This window comes from Chlamydotis macqueenii, chromosome 10, assembly GCF_036417535.1.
Source record: "Chlamydotis macqueenii isolate bChlMac1 chromosome 10, bChlMac1.mat, whole genome shotgun sequence".
In the NCBI taxonomy this organism is placed as follows: Eukaryota; Metazoa; Chordata; class Aves; order Otidiformes; family Otididae; genus Chlamydotis; species Chlamydotis macqueenii.
The window spans coordinates 16,168,734-16,194,391 of record NC_141565.1 but is presented as its reverse complement, the minus strand read 5'-3'; positions in this window follow the sequence as shown (position 1 = coordinate 16,194,391).

Sequence of the window (25,658 nt, the reverse complement as noted above, 5' to 3'; positions counted from 1 at the left end):
GATTTCCCATATTGTCCAAAAACTCCATCCTTTCAGTCAATAACATACTCAGCCCCTCAGCCATGCAGGGAGCATCAGCTCACTCGTTAGTCTTCAGACAGTCAATTCTTTATGCTGTTTTTTCTTTCCATTTTTATATCTGGCTTACAGCCATACTCTTCACCTTATGGAAATCTTAGCGAGTGTGCTCAGGTCTTAGTGAAAATACGTGCTGTTTGCCAAGCAGCCTCTTCAGCTGCTTGCTTCCAGTTCATTTCTTCTTTGAATTCAGCCCCTGACTTTCGTACCTGGTAGGATTGCAGCAGCTGAATCCTGCCAGATTTGCATGTTAAAGTACTGTATCTCATGTACGTGGAAATAAGTTTACTAGCCCTGAATATGAAGGGAATAAAGATCCTTCTGCCTAGAATGGGATTTTGACTCTGACTAAACTCTTGAATATAGTGTTGTCATCGTATTTCTTACGGATATTTGGATAAGAACAAATTATTTTCAACTAATATTAGTAAAGAAAGAAGTTTTTATTTATGTTTATTCTTTGTGGCTGAAATATAACAAATCCTTTCTGTTTAATTAATGCTCGGAGCACAGCAAACAGGGCTGTCCAGCAATAGAGAATATGACATTTGACTCAGCAAATTGAAAAGTCATGTTAAAAGGTGATTAATGTTATTTAAAAATGCAATTACCATTTGGCACAAGGCAAGTTTGGGTCTTCTCTGGTTGCTGAGGAGGTGTGAGCTGGATGTAAAAGGCACTTGATGCTGCTGGTGCTGGGTGAATTGTAAATGTTTTATGACTTCTCTCACCTTAGAAAAAGTGCAGTGCCAGCCTGTCACAGGATCACACTTAATTGCTCTTTGACAACATTTTCATTGTTGTCTGAATATGCACCGCGGCCCTGCCTTCCACCCCCACCCCTGCCCTCACAGCTCTTGACATTAAAAGCTATTGATGGATGAGCTTGTTTTGACTAATTTTGAGTCCATTTGAACATTACGGGTTGGAAAGTTTAATGCTGATGTAACTGAGTTTGCGTCCTGAGGGAGAGGACGATGCGAAGGAATTCTAATGGGAAAAACTGGTGGAAGAGAGAGAAAGGTGGTGAGGAGAGCCATCAAGACCCAGCTGGTGGGAAGGGATTAGAGGCAGAGCAGAGAATAGAAAATTAAATACAATATGTGCATGTGGGCACGTATTTGGCTCGTTCCTGTAGCTGTGCTTAGCAGTGGGTTTTCTTCTTGCCTGAAGAGTGACTCGAGAAAATGAAATCTGTTTTGCGAGGAAAAATACCAATTGTACATGTGGTGGCCTGAAAAAGCTGATTAACTCGATCCTATGTTCCAGCCCATGGAAATTTAGGGTTTTGACTTTTTAAACAATCACCCACTTCATCCCCACCTCTTCCCTTCCGCTCTCCTGGCTCAGGCAGACGGGAGAATGGGATTAGCGCAGAAACACAACTCTGACAGATGCGGGAAAGGCAGTTTTCAACCCGAGGGAACTGAAAAATATCATCAGACGCGTCTTGGATTACATAAGGTCAGGTGCTGCCTAAGACCAGACTGTGCCCTGCCACACGCCAGGAGACCGACCGCTCCCACTAAGGTCTCCCCTGCGACAGGGCTTGTGTGATCAGGCAGGAGAGGCCCAGGAAAAGTCGAGATTGCATAAAGCAATCTCCTGTTGCTTCCAGCATCTCCTCCAGAATGCAAATTCCCTTTCATCACCATTCAGAAGTATTAATATCTGCTCCACTCATTGCATCACATCTGGATGGCTGATGGCATATAATAAAGGTCAGAAAGGATTGTATTTCTTGGTCTCCACTTCACTGGTCGGGAACTGGCTGGTGTAGATGAGGCATGCTTGCAAGATTATAATGGCAATTTGTAAGCCTTTGCTCAAAGCACTGCGACTGAATCTGTTGTACAAGTGAAGCTGATGGCTGAAATCCAAGTCTTCGATAAATCACTTCATTGCTGACCTAATGAGTTCTTCATGACAAGAAGATTTCTGCAGCGACTCATTCAACAAGCTATTTTCTGTACTGGTGGTCAGGGCTGGGGAAACGGTTACACACAGAAGAATGAGGAGGTATGCCGCTTTGCAGAGATTAATTGGAGACTTGATTGGTCTCACTGTCAAACACCAGATGTTCTCCCTTTTGTAAAAAGAAATAATAATAAATAATACATCCAGACAGTGGCTTAATGTAGATTTACTTCGTTAGCGGCTGGTGTCACTGCATTCCACCCTATTCGAATAAGTGATAAGATTAGTGTCTTCCCTTCATGAGAGACACATTCTCTCATTGAATTAATCCTAAAAGCTTAATTTGAGTGGAAGCGGGGCAAAAATCTCTGCACCTGCCTTGCTTCTTTCCTCCTTGCAGAGGAGATTATATTGGGGAAGGTTTGGATCCCCGTGGCTAATGGATGGGGCAGTGATGCTACCACTGCAAGCCCCATGGGGCTCCTCAGCTCAAGCAGGCCTGAAGGTGAGGGACCATCACAGCCCATAGTGATGCTACCAGGGCTCCGTGGTCCCCACTCAGCATGGGAGGCGAGTCTGCAGCAGCGCATCGGGTGTGAAAACAACATTCTCTGCATTGTGCTTTTAACTACCTAGGTCTTGAAGCACTTAGCGGAAGGGGCTGGTGTCTTTTCTGCCTAATTCCAGAAGGGAGAATTGAGGTGGGCAGCCAGGATGGCCATTTAGCTGTCAACTCCGTCTTGCTATTTCACCGTGCCCTTTCTCCTGGGTTCCCTGCAGCATAGGAGCCCATTCTCTTGCACAGACACCACCTTTAAGGCTTTAGTGTAACAATCAGATGGAGCTATTTGAGGTCTTTAAAAAATGGTATCTTAGATGACTAATTATCATGAGATGACTAAGAGCGAATGCTTCTGGGCAGAGCTGTACCTATAATACCCAGTCGTCACTACATTTACTAAAAATGGGGAGTGGGGGGGAAGACAAATTTTCCCTGAGCTGTAACTTTTTCCAGGTCAAGTCTTTTCTTATGTCACTGTTAATCTTGAAGTATTACATAAAGGTCGGAGCTGCAAAACTTCTCCAAGGTTGGATGTGAGATAATTAAAATGAAACCTTTTCTCTCCGGAGGCGCTGTGTTGATCCAGGCAGCCCAGGGCCATCCCGTGGGACCCTCCCAAGGAGACATCTCGCCACACTGGCTGCCATGGGTGCGGTGCGGCGGGGGCCTCCTGTTCCTTCTTGGGTGAGGATGAAAAGAGCTCTCCCGAAACCCCTGCAAAGCTCCAGCAGGCTCTGCTCAAACAGAAAATAAAAAGCACTAGTTTAAATAAAGCGTGTGATTTTGAACTGACACCAGTGTGTCGTTGTTCAAGGTGAGTGCCAGAGGTGTCTGGAGCATCAAGGCTGAACCACCCAGCTACTGCAGGGCTGTCCATGTGTTTTTGCCCAGATGTTTGACTTAGCAGCAGTGGAGGCTTCTCTCGTATCCTCCACAGGAGGATTGCTGACCCCACAGTCTGCCCCAAAAGCAGACATTTCATTAGCTGTCTCTGCCCCACTTTGGGCCATATTTTTGTGTTTTGTTTTCTTTTTCTTCCTCCAGCAAAGTTCCCATGTTGACCACAGTGTCCAAGATCTGGTGTCTCACTAACATTTTGGTTTTTCCTTTCCTGCCAGGAATTTCCTTGTGCTGCACAAAGACTTTTAATACTCCGTGGGAGCCTGCAGCAGCCTTCTTCAGGGCTCAGAGGAAGAAGGACATGGCCACCTGTACCTCCATTAGCCAGCATCCTCCTGGGGTAGCCGTCACCTCCATTTCTGCATCACCTACAGGAACTGCAAGCCATATGCTGTGTAAAGGCTGCAGAGGACGTAAGTGAGGAGGAGGCAAACCCTCCCGGCTGCTGCAATTCAGCGTTGCTCTGTTGACTTGCGACCCAAAGCGTGCTAACAAATTGTGTGTGTCAGAGGCAGTAAGTGATGTGAAAATAGAAGATCACTGAGTGTCATTTAAAATCGTAAAGGGTTTTAAATATTTGCTGGGCTTCAGTCAGTTTGCACAGGATGACTTATTTCCATGTGTGGTAATGGACGTGCACTTGTGTGTAAAAGCTTTCCAATAGCTGCAATTTTGGTAAACTCATTCCACAAAGGAGTCTCAAAACCAGACTCATTTTGCCATACCGGCACTTTCATTGGCGCGTGAACTGTGCGCTTTAAACAGTTGTCTAAAGAAAAGTTTATTGATGTTGCAGGCAAGCTCAGGCTGCTGGGACTGTTTGGTTTTGGCGGGTTTTTTTGGTTTTTTTTTGTTTTTTTTTTTTTTTAAATGGCAAAAATCAGGCTATCTTAAGTTTCTGAGTTCACACCAGAAGAAATGGATCTAATTCAGTTATTTGCTATACTTTACTTTATTTCTGAGCTGACTTCTTGTTTGGTTCATTCTCTTTCCATTTAACCCTTTGATAATAAGCAGTGGTAATCAGCGCTTGAAAGCTGCATGTCTTTAATCGTATGTTGGCATCTGACTGTCAGAGCAATGTATTTGTTGTAATAGCTAGGAGAAGAAAGATGTGTGACATTTTCTGGGGTGCGTGCGTATGCACGTGTGATGAAAATTAGGCAACCAGTTCTATTCCCTACTGCAAATCACGATGTGTGTTATCTGCTATGTCGTTGTGCCTGTGCAGAGCTATCAACAGCTGCGATATCACAGCTGTCAACTCATACAACCTTGCAACTTCTGATTAACAGGATTTCCTCTTCAGTTATTAAAGTAATAACAGGAGGTACTCTGTGGAAAGCAACAGAATCCGCAGCAATTGTTGTACTGTTTCCCTGAGATACATCTCAGCTTATTTTCTGGCAAGAGGCATTAAGCACCACACTTATGATACCTGTAGTCAGCCAGAGCTTTATGGGCTGCATCTCACCAAACGTGAACTGGGTGAGCTCCCCTGATTCCAAGGCAGACTTATACCGAGACTTTGGCTCCGCTGTAGCTGTTTAGTGTTTTATCTCTGGTGGGACCTGGCCTCTGGGGTGGACGTGCTGGGACTTTCCTGTAAACTGAGTAGGCTAATAATTCAAAGGGGCTTTGAATTATTAAATTGGCCTAGCATTGGGTGTCTAGAACATACACTAAATAAGACAACTTTGAAAAGGGTAAACTTAGATCTGATGAATAAATAAAAGGGTTCAAAAGCCAGTTTTCCCCAAACCTTACATATCCTCAGCAGGACAGACTTTACCCTTGTGTTAGCCTTTGCCTACCACCTTCCTGGAGGCTCCAGCAAGCTCCATGAAGATCCTTCTGGGTCCCCAATGCATCATCTTCGCCACTATGCCCTGCAAGAAGAGCTGGCACCAGTTCCTTACCACTTCCAGGGTTGCCCCGATCCCACATGCCATGTCCCACTCCTTCACCTGGTCCTACTTTGCTGCCCAAAGCTCCCTGGCTTGGCTGTGGTGCCTCCCGGACCACTGCCATGCAGAACAGCCTGGGTGCCTGGCAGGCGGCGCACACCTTGTCCTGAGGCATCACATAGGGTGAGACAGCTGTCACAAATCTTCTTTTTAATAAGGCAATGGATCCCATTGTAAACAATGGGATTATTCCTGATAGCCCTAAATTTGGCAGTGAGCGCTTAACTAGTCCGTAAATCATATTTCTTTGTGTGACTTGAACTCACTCATGATAGTAGTCGTTACTAAGAGCACCTCTGCCTTCTGACTTTATAAAAAATACCAACCAGTGTAGAATAACAGCCAAGAAAGTAAGCAAATTCTTTTGCAGCCCTTCATTGGTGTAAACTCCAAAACAACTCATTGCTGTTTAGCCAGGAACTTGGTAACGCAATGGAAGTCTTTCTCACAACTGCATGTTTGGGAGTCCCCAGAAGTGGTAAGTTCATCATCTTGTCCTGGTGGGCTTGTATGATCTTCAGCAACTCTTTTTCTTCTTTTTCCTAACTGGAAAATGAAATTACTGCTCTGCTTTGTCTAGCAAGATGCTGGGTGAGCTGGCCCAGAATCTCTGCGTGAGCCAGCTGGACCTACTGAAAATGATAAAGCAAAACCGAACTTTTACATTCTGTGGTCCAGCTCCAGTATGGCGGGCCGGCTGTCTATCTATCAGTGTGCCTGCATGTGTCTGTCTGTCTATCTATCTTGCCCTATTGCCAACAACTACAAGAGTATAAATGAAATTACATTTCAGTCCTGATTCACAGAAGTATTTAGTGCCTCATAAATCCCTCTGCAATTCTAGACATTTCTTCTTCTTTTGTTGGCATTTTTGGTGTGAAGCTGACAAATAAACAGCAAAATCTTTCATTCCCTGGCTGTTGTTATCAACTAGCTATAAGAAGAGGTGGCAAAGTTATTTATATTTTTTAGGGAGAATAATTCTTTTCTCTCCTTCCACATGGCAGAAAAAAAATGCTCTGGTAATGTAGGACCTTAGAATTTCTTTTGAAAGTGCCTCTAGTTGACTTACGAGACAGATGAATGCAGTTCACTTGTATTAAAACAATGTTTTATAACTGTTCTATACAATGAAATTTATGTGTGAGGTGTAAGTATTCTGGAGAAAAAAAAAATGCATCCATTAAAATTTGTGAAAGAAATAATGACGGGAAAGGATTTTGCAAGTGATTTCTCGCCTGGCCTATGGCTTTGCAGTTCATCAGCCATCCAGCTTAGTGGTCCTCTCCTGCTTTCCATTTCCAGCTTAGTTCAGGCCTGCGTGCCTCAGCGAACAGCTGTGCGCTGTGGCTTCTTAGATTAACATGAAATGGGGTGTTTCCATTGAGGCTGTAGTTATTTAAGCACCAAGGTCAGACTTCTTCAATATCTGAGGTGGCACTTCAGGGACCTTGATGTCCCCATGCTGTTGTCCTGGGGCAGGCTGGTGGATCCTCTTGGAAAACAAGGAGTTGATGTCCACATACTGTTCAGGAAATCTTTCTTCATCTTTACAAGGGAGAATTGACTGTTGATTTGACTCCTTTTGTGTTAGGTATTTTGGACCTCACATATACACATTTTGTTCTTTCTTTTAAGAACTGCTTTTCCGTTAAGAATGAAGGGAACATTTTCCATAAATGTCTTTTGTCCATTTTCCTTTACCTTGAGAAACGATCATCTTCATACGCTTGTTTACTCATAAGAGGAAAAAGTACCTTTTCTTCCTAGTCATCGCGTACGAATCTACAATAAAAATGAGGCATATAAGCCATCAGAGACATAGCTACAGGCAAGAGCAAAGTGGGCTTAGTGACCTTGATGTGCATGCCGTAGTTGTTATGGCAACAGGCAAGTGAAATCACTGTTGCTAAGGCTCAGAGAAATAAAGCAATCTCAGTTACTTAATGGTCATTATTCTCTAGTAACTTAATTTTGAGTTTGCTGCAAGCTAAACTGCAAAATGAGTCAGCAAGTGATCCGAAATACTTAGTAGAAATGGGAATGAGAGGGATTTTCTTTTCAGTCCCCTTCCTCTGAGCCCCTCCAGTGATATTGTCAGGAGCAGCCACAGAGGTTTTTGAGCACCAGGTGAGACAGGGAGATAATTCCCAGCTGTTATTAGGAGCCACGTCGTGACACGGAGTGCAACCTTGAGGCAGGAGCAGTGATGGTACGTGCCAACCGCCTGGAAGAGCAGGAGGAAACATGGCCTGGGGACATCTCCCTTTCTTGTCCAAGAATGGTGATTTGCAGCTTGCATTTACGAAGAAAAAATTCTAATACCATTCCCAACAAGATAGAAAGTTTAGGTCTTTTGCTCCTCTTCTCATGCTGACTCATTTGCTTGGTGGGAAAGTAGGGAGATGCCATACTTGTACTCTTGCTTGACCAGAACTAAGATCTGGCTAATCCTCTCAGATGTGTGAGGGCTGGACAGAAGTGTAGTTAGACTGAGGGGAAAATAATTCCTTTTAAAGGTGATTTTAACAGTTAAAAATAAAAATTGCTTTAAGAAATTCTGGCAAGCTAAACGTTGGAAACCAATAATTTTGAAACCTTAAACAGGTTTAGGGGTTTTAGCAGAATAAAATAGTGTAAAATTTCAAGAACAGAACAAGTGTACCAATATGAATGCCAGTTTTCATTGAAAATGGCAAAAATAGCCATGAAAAATCTTAATCCGAGTAGCATTCAAGGAAATTGAATGCACACAGTGGGAAACTGTAGTCAATTTGCATTTTGCTGTGAAAATTAATATCACCATGTGTTTGGAATATCGCTGTTCCTGAATTCTTTCATAGACCAAAGCCGAAATAAGAGTCTTTCCTAAAATAAGCACACAAACCCCCCTGTTACAGACACCACCAAATCCTGCAGAAATGTCATTGCAGGCTCTAGTGTCCTGTTCCGTGGTTGTGAATTAGTGAAGATTTTTTCCAAAGGCTAATTGCAAACCCCTTTTGATTCCCAGTTAATTTCCAACAAGGCCAGATGTGAATTTGCAGTTCAGACCTCTATATTGTTCCAGAAAAAGCAATGACATTAGCAGCTGAAAGCAGTCATTATGCATTTGTTCCCACAGCAGACTGATTGCTCATCAAGCGGAGCAGAACCTCGTGCGGGCTTAGCTGGATCACAACGCTATACATATGTATTCCTTCTTGAAAATGGACACAATCAGGCCATTCATGTATCCTGCCAAGATGCCTCTTGGTTTCAGATGCCCTGAGTGATTGCAGGGAAGATTTGCCTCTGCGTCTGTGTACGCTGGCATTTATCAGGATGGTCTCCACTGAAACCAGCAGTACTTTACTGAAATGTAGATGAAATTGGAATCGATCCTGAGGATGAAAGCCAGATCCTGCACATGAGGATTGGTGCCCCCAAATTCACGTGGCTTTGAAAATGTGCCTGGCACATCCCTGTGATGCCGGGCTGCAGGAATCAGGATGAGTGCTAGGACTCGCTGTTGTCCTCGGGCATCGCTGCTGGCTTGGCAGTACAGCAGCAAGCAGAGGACTTTGGCTGCTCAGCTGAATTTCCATAAGGTTGTTTTGCCATAGAAGAGATGCGGTTGCAGAGTTCTTCTCTGGGGTAGCTCTGTCACAGCTGCATGTCTGGCGTGAACCCACTCCTGCCTCAGCCCTGAGCGAGCTGACCAGGCTGGAGGAAGGTGCTGCTTTCCACTCGCCTTCCCAGGAGGATGCTCTGGGGCTGGTCCACCTGCTGACCCTGTGAGCCACGTGCCAGCATCCCCCCGCAGCTAGCTCAGGACACAGTGGTCTGGGGAACCCTGTGGCCACACAGCCAAGGAGGGTGCGTATGGAATCAAGAGGATATTTGAGAGATGCCACAGGCACTATTTGAGAAGCTATTGCAATATAGAAAAGTAAGGGCACCAGTATTATGGTTTTCTTTGAGTTTTACATCTTATTTGATGTTATAGTCTGCAGAGCCTTCCTCTGGTGTGCTAAGAACTCTGCTAGAAACCGATGTAGGGACTTCAGTCCCTCTCTGACTACTCTGCATCATGCTGGTTTTGGAGCAATCCACTCAGCGACATAAATTACTAAGGCTCCTCTTACATCCAGTACTCTTTCATCTGCTTCTTTGAAACTCACACCAGCTGATTGTTGGCAGGGCCTGCAGCAACTACGTGTAATTAAAGCATTCATTAAAAAAAATTGATCATTAGATTAGATGGTTATTGAGAATGTTGTTGCTAAACAGCCAAGCAGATGATTAAACAAAGCTTTGAATGAATATCCAGAACAGCAAAAACAATGGTGAAAAGTGCCATTCTCCTTGACATGAACTGCAGCACATTCCCGTTCACGCTGGAGTTTTCAGCTGTATCATCAGAAGGGGAAGAGCTGCAAGAGATCTCCCCGCCAGTGTGTGGGTAAGTGGTCAATAAGTTCACAAGATGATGCCTTGGCATGACATCTGCACATCTTTTAATTGTCTGTAGAATTACCAATGGGAATCTGAGAGTCTGAAATGGCACGTGAAGGTGTCAGTTGGGAAAGAAAAGTGTTTTTCTTTTTGAGGGAGTGGAAATGTATTTCAGCTGAACTCTTGACTTGCTGAATTTTCTGTTTTATTCCTTTCATCTTTGAAAAATCCTTTCCCTTTTACTTCCCTGTGCATCCTTCAGCAAGACATCTGCAGCCAATGTGTCTGTCTCTAGCGGGGATTTTTTTTGCTGATCAATGGCATCAATGCATTTGAAGTTTTACAGCATTCTCTGATTTAGTGGGATTTTTTAATAATGTATTGTGCTTGAGACCTACCTCTGTGATTGAAATGTCACTTGGAGTCAATGTGGCCACTTCTTGGGAGAGCAGGAGCAAGAAAGGTCAAATCTAAAAAAAAAGAAAGAAGGAAAGAAACAAAGAACCGATGATGTCCAACTGCTTCAGAAAAGTTGGAGGTGTCTGTGAGTACTTGTTCGAACATTCACAGCCTCCCATCACCTTTGCTACCGCGTTGCCTTCTGTTGCAGTTAAAAGACACTAGAAATTTTTAGCTTACTGTTCCAAACATTGTAATGTATAGAGGGTACAATTATTTTTGTGCATGCTTGGAATAAGAAACAGTTATTGCCTGAAAAATCTTCCTCTAAACATAAAAGGAAAAAAAAAACAAACCCCAAAAGTAGCAAAGAAGACCTATCTTCCTACTGCTAGAAATGTGGGTGTAACAACACCATGGATCCAAGCTCTGAGGGGAAGCCTATGGAAGTGGTGGGAGATCATCCACCATCTTCCAGATCCGTTTGACTTTTGCAAGGTGTCTGGGCTCGTTCCTTGAAAAAATGCAGTCAGAGTACAATAATGCATTTTTCTTTGAATATATTTGGGAAGCAGCTACTAAAGCTATGCTATAGATGACATGAGGCTCTGGTTGGAGAAACAGTTGATGTTGTTAGTTGTATTCTCCCTGTTTGTGCACATTTCATCAACATCCTTGTTTAGTACCTCACTGCTTTTGTTGTTGGCACTGTTTTTGCTGTGGAAGGTGGTAAAAAGGACAGCAGAGACAGATTAATTTTAAATCTGGAATTGGTTTTGAAGTAGTGGAAGAATGCATATAAATCAACCTGGTAGCATTTTCTGATCATCAGTAACTGCCAACACTTTTCTCTGCAATCTCAATTAATAGTGTCCCGTGAAGGGCTCTTGGAGAAAGCTTGTGGCACTTGGGAGTAGTTCAACTGTCTTGTTTGTGCTATTTGCCAGAAAGATGGGTTATTACACTTGTTTGCTGAGGTTTCAGATTACAGGCAGCGTGAAACACGAAAATGGCATTAAAAAGTTCTCTTAATTATTTGGTGCCTTTGATTAGAGAAAAATGACGCTTTTGTTGATCCCCACTTCCTAAAACAAGCATTTTGGGAAAAAGAAACATTCAATTTATCGATTGAATAATAAGCATGCTCTAGTCCCAGGGCTTCACCTCTGCCTGAAAGCATCTCTAACTGGGAGGGAGCTGTAGTCGATCCCTCTGCATCATTCAGTGTAAGGCTTGAAATAGTCACAAAGGATGTCAGTTCATACCAACCATCATACGGCCTGGAGGTGAACATGTCTTGCTCCGTTTGTAAACAAGCGTAGATTTTACAAGAGAGATTAATGAGAGCGATGTATTCCTTTAGATGCAAATAAAATAATAAAAGGAGGTAGTAGATGATGGAGAATATGGAGGTCCAAGGTTTTTGTAGGAACAGTAAAATTTGCAGTATAAACGAATTCCTGAGGAGTGCTTTTGATGGGAGTGTTTGAAGAAAGAGAGAAGGGGGAATTGCCTCCTGCTCCCTTGGGTAGGATGAGGACAAGAGTAAACCCTCTCTCCCGCCTCAAAAAACATATGGGCAGGATGTCCTGGAAAATGCCGTGTGGAAGGAAGGGACGGTTCGCTTCTCTCTGCTGAAAGTGTGGTGGTTGGTCACGAGACCTCGATTGTGCCTTACACCACACAAAGGCTCTGGGGGCTTCAAGAGGCCCAGACCGCTTGATCATCACCGTTACGATGTTGACCTAAACAACCTAAAAATTGCTGCCCTGCTTCTCTACCTTCCCCTCAGCAGAGTGCTTGTTAGCCTCAGACCCCAGCTTCTTTGGAGAACTGTCCAGAGAAAAATGTTTGCAGCGTTGGCAATCATGTTAGCAGTGAGTAATCAATCAGCTCCACTTGCGTAAACACAGAGAGTGAGCGATTGATTACTCGCAGCTCTGGTAACGATTGCAGGACCAACAGGCCCCAGGGCTTTAGGGTTTTAAATGGACTAAAGATTCATAGTTGCTGTTTGGATCTGATCACCTTTCATCCTACTCAGAAAGTTAAAAATAAATGAGTGTTTTTGGTAGCAGCATGCTGATAAAACCAACATTTTTAATGCAATCCATAAGCTCTTTCCAGTGGATGACTTGCTGAGTGCAAAGGGGAGCTCCTGATGCTGTTTTCCTGTTCCTTTGCGGCTATTCTGCTGCCTTCTTCTGCCACGCCTGGCCCAAAGTGCTATGAAGAGGGGAAAGAGCAATTTTATGTTTGTGTGACTGGGGAAGGAAATGCTAACGACACCACAAAACCGCAGTCTGTCCTCTCTGGCAGTTTGTGTGTAGGAATTACCCCAGTTGTGCCAGGTTTATGTGTTGCATGATTACGCTGGAAATACTTTGTGAAATTCAAGGGGAAGGAACAACTCTGGAAGATTTTGCTTGAAGGTCTGAAAACTCAGTCTGCTCAGTTTCTCTCTTGCCTGGTCGTTCTACAGGATGGTGATGTTGTATTAAGTTGGAAGAAATGGACACATGCTCAGTTCCTTTCAGTGAGAGGAAAGGCTGAACTCTTCAAGGGAAACAAATACAGTAATATTGTTGTAACCTAGACAGCCATTTTTTCTGGCAACTTTTTGAACAATTCTAATGTACTTAAGTCTGCCCTGTGTGGCAATAGCAATATGGAAATAAAGCAGCTTATAGGGCTATGTGTTTCTTCCTGAACAAGAAGATTACTGGCTTTTAAAATAGTTTCTAATACCTAAAATGACACAAACTTCAAGTTTGTCCCACCTTCCATTGAGTTTCATTCTGAATCGAGTGCCTGCCCAAAGCAGATATATCTTCACTGCATGATAGTCTGGATAGTGTCTGTAATCTCTTCCTCCTCTAAATGCAAAATATTTCCCCCTGTAGCTGGGGTACCGTGCTGCGGGATGGTTGCTCATGAACAGAAATCCCACCTCCAGAGGGGCTCGTGCTGTGAATACCTGGAGGGGCTGGGGCACCGTGGGGCCGAGAGCAGTGAGATGCCCCTGCACGTAACCAGGGCTCTGCGGACACCTTCTCCCTGTTGCTCTTTCTCCCCCTTCCCCACAAGTTCCCGGTTCATTCCCCTCTGGCTATTTTGACTTGTAGCCTCTTGTTAACTAGTCTTATTTCTTTCAGAATAAGCCCTTAAATTTGCATTTGCAGTGTGAACATGTTGCTTGTTGGTTACAGCTAAGCTGATACATCTCCTTCTAAGTTAAAGTCAAAAAACTTCTCGGTGTTTCTTCAATTAACATGGCGTGTTAGCACTGACATCCCAGTGACTAAGCGCAGTCAGAGTTTACTGATTTAATTTAAATGTCTTAGAGCAAAGGAATTATCCAGGGTAAACCTGAACCCTGTGTCACTTTGACCAATGCTTTATTGGTTTTGAATGCAAAATTAACTTATCAAAGAGCTTGCCAGCATCCAGACATTTTAACATCTTTAGATCCTTTAATATTTTTGAAACATTTCATAGCTGAAACAAATGTATGAAGAGTATCACAGCTCTTGTATCAAACAGGACTTCAGTTCTACATGCTCAGAGAGTGGTTCTGCCCTTCTTATCAAGGCTGGATAATGACTCATTCCTGTGAGATTACAGTGCTACTCGGCCAGAGAAAAGGAGCAAAAACCAGATCCAGAGGGCAAAGTGAAAATAATAGCCTCTTCTGTATCTTGAAGTAAGCCAGAGATTTAGGAAACCATTTTTGTTATGTTGTAAATGTTTTATGGCTCTGGACTTTTCCATGTGAAAGGTTTCACTGGGTTAACACTGGGGTTTAAATGTAAATCATCCTCAGAGCAGACTCCAAATATCCACAGGGACAGAGTAAGAGGATGCACTGGAGAAAAGTACAGTTAAGCACCAAATATGTGAAAAATGCCATTAAGGAGATCAGCAAAATGCTGGAGGCCTGGCACATAGGGTTGGGGGGCACAGGGACCACAGGTGTCCCTGTCCCCCTCTGGCACTGCTTAACGAGTGTTCAGCTTTGTGCTGTGTTACATGACTTTGGTACCTTGGTTTCTTGGGTTCTGAAGCACATGTGGAGAGATGGCACCAGACTGAATTTGGCTTCCTTGTTGGTTTGAAACGCTTCTCAGACTGTGCAGTTTTGTGCTATTTTTGACCTCACTGCTGAAGCAGATCTCAGGGGGTTCTGCACCCAAGAGTCAATCTACTTTTTCCTACTACATCAGCTGTTTTGGTAGGAGTTGCTTCCTTTCCCCGTGCAACTTGTGTCTCTCTTTAAGAAAAGCATCTTTCTGCTGGATGTTAACAAGAGTTTGCTGTCCTGTTGTGCAGCTGTGACAAGGCACTGGGGTTTCCCTATGAGATAAACTGGTGAACATCAACAGTCAGTTCATCATGTGATGGAGGAGACATAGAAGCTGATCTAGCTAACTGTCTTTCAAAACCACTAGCACCTTGTCTCGGCCAGCATTGCACAGTGAGGGAATAGTTACACCACTGTGAAAAAAAAACCCAACAACTGGTGCAGATAATATTGAAGTTACCTTCTTTGTCACATTTCACAGCACACTCTTAACAGCACCCTCAGTGCTCTTACACACATCTTCTAAATGAACTTTTCTCCTTGGCTGCTCTTCCCCAGGGCACGCAGGAGTGTAATGCCCCATCAAGAAAGTCTGTATATGGTAAGAGTGAGGATGGCTTCTTTTGGGACCAGCACTCCTCAGGTGCGGTCCTGGAAGAAGAAAAGAGCAGCTATGATTTCATCTGGGAATCTGCCTGGACTTGGGGGAACAAGAGACCCCAACATCACATGTGAGCTCTTACCATCTTACCAGCTTGCCCTACGGCAGCAATAAAAGGCAAGGTGGGAACTGCTCTCAACAGTCAATTTATCCCTTAATGATGGAGTGTATTGCCATTGAAGTCCAAAAATCTGACAATTACAGTCATTCTTTAATTGTAACCTGAGTTGTATACTCGAAAGGTTAGTCTGGTGTTTTATGGCTGGCTACTTTATCTTTTAATTAAATGCCCATCAAACCCACTTTGATCTGAGGAACAAGGGCTCATAAAATGCAGAGTCACTACTCTGCCCGGGTAACTCTCAGTAATCCAGATTTTCTCATCCTGCGGCGTGGAGGTAATTTGAATTGAGGCTACAGGTGGCTGCTGGGCTCCTGTCTCTGCTGAACTTGTTGATTTGCATTCTGAGAGGATCTTCCAGGAGATAATGGGATTTGTTAGGAAAGTTGATTTTACCTTGTTATGCGGTGAAGGAATAACGTCATCCTCTAAACAAGAGGCTACGCAGGATGGTAATTGCTTAGCCAGGTGGAAGATAGCAGGGAACGGGGGAGGCACAGCTGCTTAGTCTGACCAGCCCTAGATTGTTCCCTATTACAGAAATGCCATCACAGAGTTTCTTTAAGTAATTCCCTGAGGCTAGGAAATGAGAGGAAATAAACCTTCAGTCCTAGGTTGCAAAAAATCATGAGCACAATCGCAGGAAATCATGAAAAGCTTTGACTTCATAAGATTCAGATAGCTTTGGATTTCTTTTGAATGTATTTTCTGAGGATTTTTGACTCCTAGATACAAATTTAAAGCTTCTTCTGGCACCCTAAGAAGCAGAATTTTTTTTTTCTTGGAGTTAAGAGTTTTTCTTGTGATCACCTGGACTGAAAAGCTCAAGAATCCCAAATAACACCATGTTCATAATAAAACATTTGCAAGAATCTGTCAACCTGGCGTTCTTCCTGCTTTGGGCACTGTGGCTCACCGCAGAGGTCCCTGGTTTGGTGGCCCTGGGCCCTGCATTAATGCAACTCACGAAGTCTTTTCTTTGAGCTTCCTTCCCCTCTGATTCAGCGCTGTTTAATTGGAATGTATGTGTGCCTGTTGCATTCGTCTGAGTGGGATGTCACTGGGAAGCCCGTGTACCCTGAAGGAGCCCCTGGGGATGAAGCAAAGAGGCAGAAAGGAGGAGTGGAACAACAAGAATACATGGAGAAGGAAGAGAGGAGAAAGAGAGGACCAGCCAATGCTCAGCAGGGTCCTGGGCAATAAGCATCAGGGCTGAGGAGCTCCCAGCAGCCACGATCTCTGCCCGGTCTATCCCCTCCTTCCTCCTCCTCTTAGCCAGATGTTTCCAACCCTGGCACTATGCTGGTTATACCTGCCTCATCTCCCGGGCTTTCTTCAGGCATATCCTCAACTGTGCTTCTGGCAGTTCCCAGGAAATGCCCTCCCTTTCTCCTCACCCTTCATATCTTCCCAACTTGAGAAACACTTCATAAAAATGTATATGAGACTGCAGAGCCCAAAACAAGCTTAGGCAGTGACTATTTATACATTTAAGTATGTGAGTCTTTGTGCTAAGCTGTTCTACAGAAATTTGTTTATTTTTAAAAAGGAGCTGTCTTATTTACTCATTCCTCAGCATAACTTCTCTCTCCGTCAGAGCTCTGCATAGCAGGGCAAGCTCCCTCCCGGAGGAGTCCCTCCAAGGGCCCTTCAACAGGAGCACTTGAGTACCTACCAAACGTCAGTGCACGTCATTTAATGTGCATCGCAGGTTAGTTTCAATGACGCTTCACACCTCCTGTGAGTGTTAACCCAGAAGGTGTATGTAGGGCTACGGAGAAGAATGCTTGTTTGATAAATGGCTGATCTGTTTATGTTGCCCCACCCATACAGATTGTGTTGGTGACAACTACCATGGTTGACTTCTACTGCAGCATAATACATGATTTTTGTGCTGTTTGTAACATTCCCTTAGCATTAAGCCTGACGTGTTGGTTTTGAGAGTCAGGTTGAGTGTCTTGACCACAAAGTAAATTAACAATCAACTTTGTTCATTCTGAAACCACGTATGTTCCCGGAGGGTCTTCTACTTTTGTTTGTGTGCAGTGGCTGCTGCATCTTCTTCAGCCTCTCAGAGGTAAAATAGCATTTTTCTTGTTCTCAAGAGCTTCCTGGGTTTCTCCCCTCGGTCAATAGGACAGGACAACAATCGTCACTTACATGAAGAACTGATTGACTTTATTTGCAAAGCATACCATACATCAGAGTAAGTATACCTTAAATAGCTAGAATACTTCATTACGCTGGTTAATCTTACAGTTAAATGATATGGGATTCTATCACCAGGGGCTGTCAAAGGTCAGCTCTTGCCTCTTATCTTGAAAGCCAGATTCTGAGTTGGCTAATGTCTTATAAGGAGACAAGGTGCTAAAACATTGGTTTTGTATAGCTCAGAGGTATTTCAAACTTTACTCACTCCAAAGATAATTGTTCTTATTTCTCCAGTAACAGGAACTTTAAGCCCTTTTGTGCACAAAAGCAAACCACAGCATAACTCTCAGATGAGATCTTAACTGGCTTCTACCATACGAAATGCTCTCGTGTATATCTTGTAGAAAGTAACAGACTTTTTGATTAGACATCAAAAAGCCTGTTTGGTTTCTCTTTGTAGACTTTGATTAGATACTAGTGATAAAGATAAACATTTTTATTTAGTCACCACTTCTAGCAAAATCATTCTAATACTCCTCCCAATGGGAAGTGGCAATAAAAGCAAAAGTTCTCCTAAAGTCTCAAAACTTGTAGCTAGTCTAGAAAAACAGCTTAATTGATGTTCTCCCTGACCTTTCTCATCTTTTCATTTCAGAGCAGGGAAACTGAGCCTTGAAGAGCTCTGTGGCAGCAGGGTGTAAGTATTCTTTGTACTGTAACTTTTCATTGTGAACTCAAATATTAAAAACTGTTTTGTGATTGCTTCTGGTGTTAAATGTTAGAGTGATGTCTATAATCACTTAACTTTGTCCCTTAACTATAAACTTCTAAGGTATTCTCTACCAAGCTCCGTGTACAGATTTTGACCTGTCAATTAGCAACTACAATGCAGCCACACGAAAAGTGTCCAGCATAAACAAAATCAATTCTATTGATTTTTAAGGGAAAGTTCACTTGAGGGATGGCTTACAAAGTTCTAAAAAGCATGATTTCAGTATTAAACATTTCTATGGTCTGGGCTCTTGTTTCAACAGCACGCTGTACGATGTTACTCTGATCTGAGATGAACACTAGCAAGACGAATGGGTTTAACCACCACCTTTCGTATGGCAGCTGTAAGAGACGGTGGCCATCTGCTCCTGCTCTGCCCCCCACCACCCAAAAAAAAAGGCCAAAGAGCTTAGGAGGGTGCTCTTTTGTAAAGAAGTGGATTTGCAAAGAGAGAAAGAGGCACTGAACCTGGAAATGGTGTTTCTTGAGGGGAGATTAGAAAGGGCTTTGGAGCCATGAGGAAGGAATAATTTTCAGTGGTTCGTTCCTCATTTTTCTTCAAAAAAAAGCTAAACGGTTGTCATGCGGTTGTCACTGCAGTGGAGCTACCTGACCCATCAGCTTCCAAGGGTCTGAATTGTAACTAATTACTTAGGTCAGAAGTACAAGCAGTATCAGTGGCTTCTCTTTCAGGATCTGCCCATCATGCTGCCTGCTCAATCACCAAGGCCTCTGATCCTGTGGAAAGATATTAAAAACCAAGGAAGACAGCAAATGTCATCACGTATTTTTCCATGCAGGTGGGGTAATACCAGAGCTGGCTGCTGATGCGCACAAGGGAAGGCTCTGTGTCGCAAATGCACCTGCAAACAGATGCTCTGGAGCCAGGGAGACCTCAGGACAGGCTCTGGGAGAAAAGACCTATCTCCTGCAGAGTCCTCTGTGGATCACACTCTTCAGATCCTGATTGAACCGATCTGAGTATTTGGAGCTGGTAACCATGTTTGGCTTTACAGATTATGCTTTATGAAAGGACTGCTTTTTGGCATGAGGATTACAAATATAATTCACTGAATAGCTTTTCTCAAATTCCTCCTGTCATAAATGCTATGTCCACTAGCACAATTAAATGCTGTGTCCAGTGCAGGAGAAAGAAAGCCCCTTTGAGGACACCTGCCTTTATCCGCAGGTGGCAGAAGGAGCTTTTTGATAACTTTAACTTATTTACCTTTTGATAATTTACTTAGACCTTCCACGCCTGACTTTGAGTGGACAAAAGGAAGGTGAGATGAGTATCAACCAAGCAATAAAAATGTTGTACTGCTGTCGGTCTGCCCTCCATCCTCATTTCTGGCACAGCTACTGCTGCTAAGGAATTCTTTATGTCAGTAACCTGTCCCCAGGAATAAGAACATTGATTCTTTAAGGCATGATCAACAAGCCTTATCCAAGGGCCAGCTTACCCAGGATCGAGGTTTCTTTGGGGACTTTACTAGTTAAGGGTGGCTGGTCATCTTAAAAGGTTGGCTTATCATTGTACACTGCAAACACTTTATTTTATTAAGGAAAATCTGTTAGTTGTAGATACTCCTGATTTATAAATCAGCTGACCTGAGATGAGGAGGGTCTTACATTTCTTTTTGGAAGAAGCTTGATAAATGGAACGTAATTCAAAAGATCATGAATCCCCAAACTCAGACACTGCCTGAAAGGCCTGTGTGGGAAGGGATGCTCCCATCCTCAGCATCTCAGGAGCCTGCTGGATTCTCCATGAGCTCCACTACGAAAAATAACATAATAACATAACACTATTTGTATTTAAGGATGCACTTTGGAACTAAGCCCAGGAAACCCCCAAGCTCCCCTAGTCAAATGCTTGTCCACTTTTTCACAGATTCTGTGCTCTGTGAAAAGGCTTTCATTTTTGTTGTTGTTTATCTTAACGCCTTCTTTTCCTAATTAGGTCTGCACTGTACAGCTTTCAGTCTGTCACGTTGTGAGATACAACTGAGATGGTGCGTTACACTGCAAAGGCTGTGGCTGCAGCCATCTGAGGCGGGAGATGGAATCGCTTTAGAGGCTCTGCTTTGATTAGCAGACAGGTTTAATCGCAATTAGCTGACACAGTGCTGGCTGCAATTTGGCCCGGTCTAAGCAGAGCAGCCAGCATCGTGTCAGCTAACTCAGCTCTTCACACATGACTGCATCCCTAATGAAGACTAGCCCTTTGGTGGACATCTGCTATGAAATTCTCCATCCTTCTCTCCTGCTCTCTCTTACATGCTGTGATGGAGAAAATCATTATAAATGGAGCATGAGTATAGATATTCACTTATCGGTCTGGCTTTTCTAAGGGTCGGGGCACTGGGGCTGAGCTGTGCTTGGTAAAAAGCTGAACTCATGAGTGTAAGAGAAAATGGGAAGGATGGGTCAAACTTTCAACAGGCTTCCCATCCCTCAGTCCCCACAAAGTGAGGATGCGATCAATTCTCCCCTGTTATTCACAGAGGGACCATGTTCTGTCAACTATAAAATTGCCTAAAAGTGTGGGGATCCTTGTTGGCCTGAGGTGCAATATTTCTCTTACATTGGCCTAGCAGCCTGGGTAGTGAGCGTGCAGCACAGCAAATAGTCTTGGCTCTTTGTTCACCTCGTTTCCTCATCATCACAGAAAGCAACTCTATGCTAGTTGACAGTAGGCAAGGGTTTCATCATTGAAACCTGCTGCATTAAGGTGTTGATGATTTCTCTCTGATTTTTAGAAAATGACTATGCTGGCTTCCCCCCACCCTCATTGTTTCATTTTCTTTTCTGCATTTTATGTAGGCTTTCTGGTGCTAAACTCAACAGTCTACAGGTTCAGGTTTGTAAAGGTGCTTAGACATTGAAAAAATTCATTAAAATTAGGTGCCTTTGAAAATATTGCTACAATTCTGTCTTTTCCTTTAAGCTTTTAACTACTGTTAAACATTTGGCCCTTAAATTGTGTTTCTGCAACCAGACTGAGCTCAGATGTAGCCTTTCTATTGTCTAAAGCCTGTGCCCCACATTTTGGCAAATCAATCATTGCTATTCCTGCTTCGGAGCTGTGGAACAGGCTGTCAACTGATATTAATCAATCTTTGTCATTGCCCGTTTCCAAGTCATTAGCATGCTCAACCTCACGTTATATTCTCCAGCACAAAAATAACACATTGTCAACTGTACTTTGTTATGAGCTACTACACATGTGACCTTATTGATTGCAGATATGTAATGGAGGTCTGTATTTACCGAGAACCTTCAAGTTCTTGTGTTTGCCTTGATCGTATTGCCACTTTCTCTTTTTTTTTTATATTACTTTGTTTTTCTTAACAGGCAAAACGGCTGTTTCCAAGGAAATGAAGATAGCTGAGAAGCTGGTATGAAGTTACACGTAAATGAAGATATCAACTACATCTGACTGTTGGAACACTAGGAAATGATTAATGACCCTTTAACACATCAAAAAAAGGTCTGCCAACATATAGCTGTTTCTGTTGTCACATAGTAACACCTTAAATTGCTATAAATATGGCCACAGTGGGGTTGACATGTGTAAAAATCTTTCTTAGCCATCAAGGCTTTACAGATGGATTTCTCTTGCTAGTTACTCCTCATGACACTTGGCAAAGGCTGGCTGTAGGAAGATACCTCCTTTCTCTTTTTCTCTCCTTTTTTTTTTTTTTTCCCAAGAAGAGCAATTCAGTTTATAAAGGCCTTTGTTGCATATTATTTGCCTGGCTTTGTTTTTGTTTCTCTCTACCCGCCAAGGGAAAGAAGTGATGTATCCTCTCTGGACCGATCCATGCTGTTGGATGCTGTGGTCCCCAGAGCGATGTGTTGGACACCACCTCCATGGTGCAGTGAAGGGCTGATCCCCCGCAGGAGCTGCAGCCGCATCTCAGCATCCCCAGCTCCTGCAAAGCCACAGGGCTCCCACACCCACGCTCTCCGCCAAAACATTTAATAAGAAAAACCTTCACGGACTCCTGAGCACAAAACCAATCCAGTTCTGACAACAGGTCTGAGACCTCAGAAGATGGAGCTGTAGGATCCTTTGCAAGGACTGGCGATTAATGTCTATTTTTTCACCATCAGGTGAACGTGGAAACTTTAACAGGGTTGAAAGTTAGAGCATTGTGCTAGCGAGGGGCCTCAGGGGTCAGCGAATCCCATCCCCTGCTGCCATGAACAAGCACACCATAAAACCCCTTTATAAATGGAACAGTCTTTGTATTAAAGCTACCTGCTTGCCAAGCTGAAGCAGAAGCAGGTTCAGCCCAGGATGCTTCTAAACATATTTCTCATTTCCAGAGTAAATTCACTCTGGGCAATAAGAGCAAATTTTGCCCTTTGTACTGGCTTCTCAATGTTTTCTTGCAGTCCTCACTGTTGGCCAAGATCTCCTGTGCACTTGGGAAAAACACAAGCACTTGGTGTAGGCAATGGAGCACAAGTTAGATTTCCTGGTGGATTTTTTTTTTTACTTCATTGAGTAAAAAACCTGTACCATACTTAATAAGTAAGTATCCTCACTCACTTCCACTTCTAGATTGCCTTGAGGTGTAGCCTCAGGAAAAATACATTGCAGTCTCAAGTCCTGAGCTCATGAATGCTACTCTTTCGGCAGTAAGTTCAAGATCTGAAACAAACTCTTAAGAGTTATCACTAGCTGGAGACAGCAGCAGGTAATGGGAAGCATTCCAGGGCATTGCTGCTGAAAAACCCTTTCTAGCAGCTGAGCATCCACAAACCCCCACAGTACAGGTTGTGACATCAAGACACCCTCAACTGGAAAAGAAAATATAATATTAGTCAGGGCTTCAACAGCCTTTCAATATGTCATTGGTTTTATTGGGACTAAATCTCAGTCAGGCAGGTCACTCTGCTGTATTCTCATCCAACGCTGTGTTTTGCTTTAACTGGTTTATCAGAAGAGTCAATCTCGCTGGTATAATAAGAGTTCTGGTAAGTCTGGAAGGAATTTTTGCTTCTGGCTGGTAGGAAAAGAAGAATGCAGAAGTTTTAAATCAGTTCACGCAAGGACACCTCAAACTCTGCCCAGTAAAAGCTTCACAACATAATTTGTCTGTCTTTGCTGGGAAGTTTTATTATGAATACTTAGTGGGAGATGTCAACACCAAAATGTCAAGTTTCCTGGTCAAAAAATTTGTGTCTTCTTCTCTTATCTAGGTTTTACTTAGAAAAACACATGCAGGAGTTTCTGACATACCAGATTCCGCCCGAGTCGGTGACAATAGAAGATAATTGCCAGCAAACCACTTAGTGCATTTTAATAATACCTGAAGAGCTTCCCAAATCCTCAGCCCACATCTCTTGCTAGCATAAACATTTTCAATATTTAATTTGGGTGATGCCAAGGAAGACTGCTGTCCTCTTCTTGCCAGCCAAAAGATCATGAACAGATCTCGTGAGCGCTGGGGCAAGCAGTGATGACCTGCCTCGGCAGCGAGGGAAGACAGCTACCGTGATCATCACTGTCACAGACAGAGGGGTGCAAAGAGCTGGGTTTTGAATCTACTTCAGAGGGTTGGGTTGTTTTGGGTTTTTTTTTTTTCCCCTATAGCTTTGCACTATAGCAAATAAGCTTCATCCCGTTCCAGCCAGCGTAAGCTGGTGTAGCTTCAGTGATTACATATTGCATAGGCCATTGATTGAAGTGCTCTTACAGTCTTTTCCCCTCCTGAATGAATGTTTATCCCCTGGAGGCTTCTTCAAAGGACCTGGGGACAAAGGTTTCAACTTAAGAAAACATTTGTGCAGGTCCACAGAGGCAGCCTTGCTCTGCACAGCAGGTAAGCACGTCCTTGAGCACGTTAGAGATTACGGCATGAAAACACACAGAGTGCCTGAGTGTGCGGCTGGATAGGGGCAGGCTGTTCTAAAATCAATTAGAAAATGTTGCAGGATCTCCATTTCTGTATCTTGGCACCTATTTTATTTTCTTTCAATTTTTTTTTCTTTTCTGCTTATGCAAGTAATCCATTAAACAGCAATACCCAAGAAAGAATCAGTATTGTGTCAGAAAAGTGCCTTTTCCCTTGTGCTGCTATCAGTTTTTCTTCCTCCTGTGTGAGCATCATTCTTTCCTCCTCCAGTCAGTTTCTAATGCCTTTCTGCTCGAATGCTATGGTTACTGCATTGCATCCACTGATTTTTAAAAATTAGTTTTTTAAATGCACGTTTCTGTCAGGTGTTAAGTGCTCTCCAAGGCAGCTCTGATAAATAATGAAATAAAATCAGAGCTGATCTATCCTTTCTGCAGAAGAAAGAGGTGATGTTTGCAGCCACTGGAATGGTGCTGCACAAGCACAGGAGAGATTCTGCAGCGCAGACGGTGTGACAGTGCGCACTCCTGTGACTTTGCCAGTCCTCCCTGGGCTGTCCCATCCATTCCAGCTCTGCTTCAGGAGCCTGGGAGGGAGGGCAGTGGGTTGCATGGGATGCACAGCAGCTGTAACTGGGCCACCAAGGGCCAAGAGTGCCTCGGTCAGCATCCTTCAAGTGGGTGAAGCAGTGGATGACTTCAGGGATGGGATGTCTTCCCAAAGGTATAGCAGTGTTACTGAGACCTTTATCCCCAGCAGAAATGCTGTGTTGCCCATCAGGCCCCAAGGGATAATGGAGCACTAAACATGTATCTTGAACATTTTCTCCCTGTAGTTTATTGGAGACTGCATGGAGGGAAAGCCTCTAGCCCCAGACATGCTGTTGCCTGTGAGTACTGAGCCTGTTGTAGCTATTTCTAGATAAAACGTTAATCATGACGGATTGATTTTTTTTTTCCTGCTTGGGTTATGTGACTCTAAAGAAGTAAATTTTAACAGAATATTAATTAAATGCTGATTCCTGCCATTAACCAGTGCTTTAAAATGTTTGACACAGCCTGTGGAGGCAAAGTGCTTTCATAATAGTGGAGTTTTCTATTTGTTACCTTTTCCATTGTTCTTCCACCTTGACTTGTGGTTGTATTGTTATTTTCCTTTTGATTTTATTACCTTTACCCATCTTTTTAATTTCCCTGCCTGGAGTGGATGAGTAGCCTAGACTGTGCAGGACACCCATGCTTTGAGAATGATGAGAAATAGAACCAATTTGACCTCTTGGGATAAAATACCATGGGGAAAACTGGTGGTGTAGATTGCTCCTCCCTCCAATGAAAAAATCAACAATACAATCACCTAACAGCAAAGGCCCCTGATGTGTGGAAGCACAAGAGGGCAGTGTTACGTTGAATTGAGTCGCACAAGGGTGCGATTAGCACGGGAACCCTTTATGGCTGATTAATTTAACCTGTTCATCAAGAGGTGGCTGCCAGGGAAGCGGCAGGGTGAGGCCAGCTCGTACCTGGGGCTGGGTGGTGGAAGAGGCAGCCAAGCTCATAAACCACCTTCTTTGCCTGGTTTGCTGCCAGCTGCCTTGGGACATGGCTGAGCTGGGCATTTTGGGGCACAGGTCTTGCTCTGGGGTCCCGACAGCCGCTCTGACCCCCATGGGGATCTGCCGTGACTCCCACTGCCTGTCTGTCTGTCTCTGCCCACTGGGATTTCTGATCCTACCTTGGGCACAGC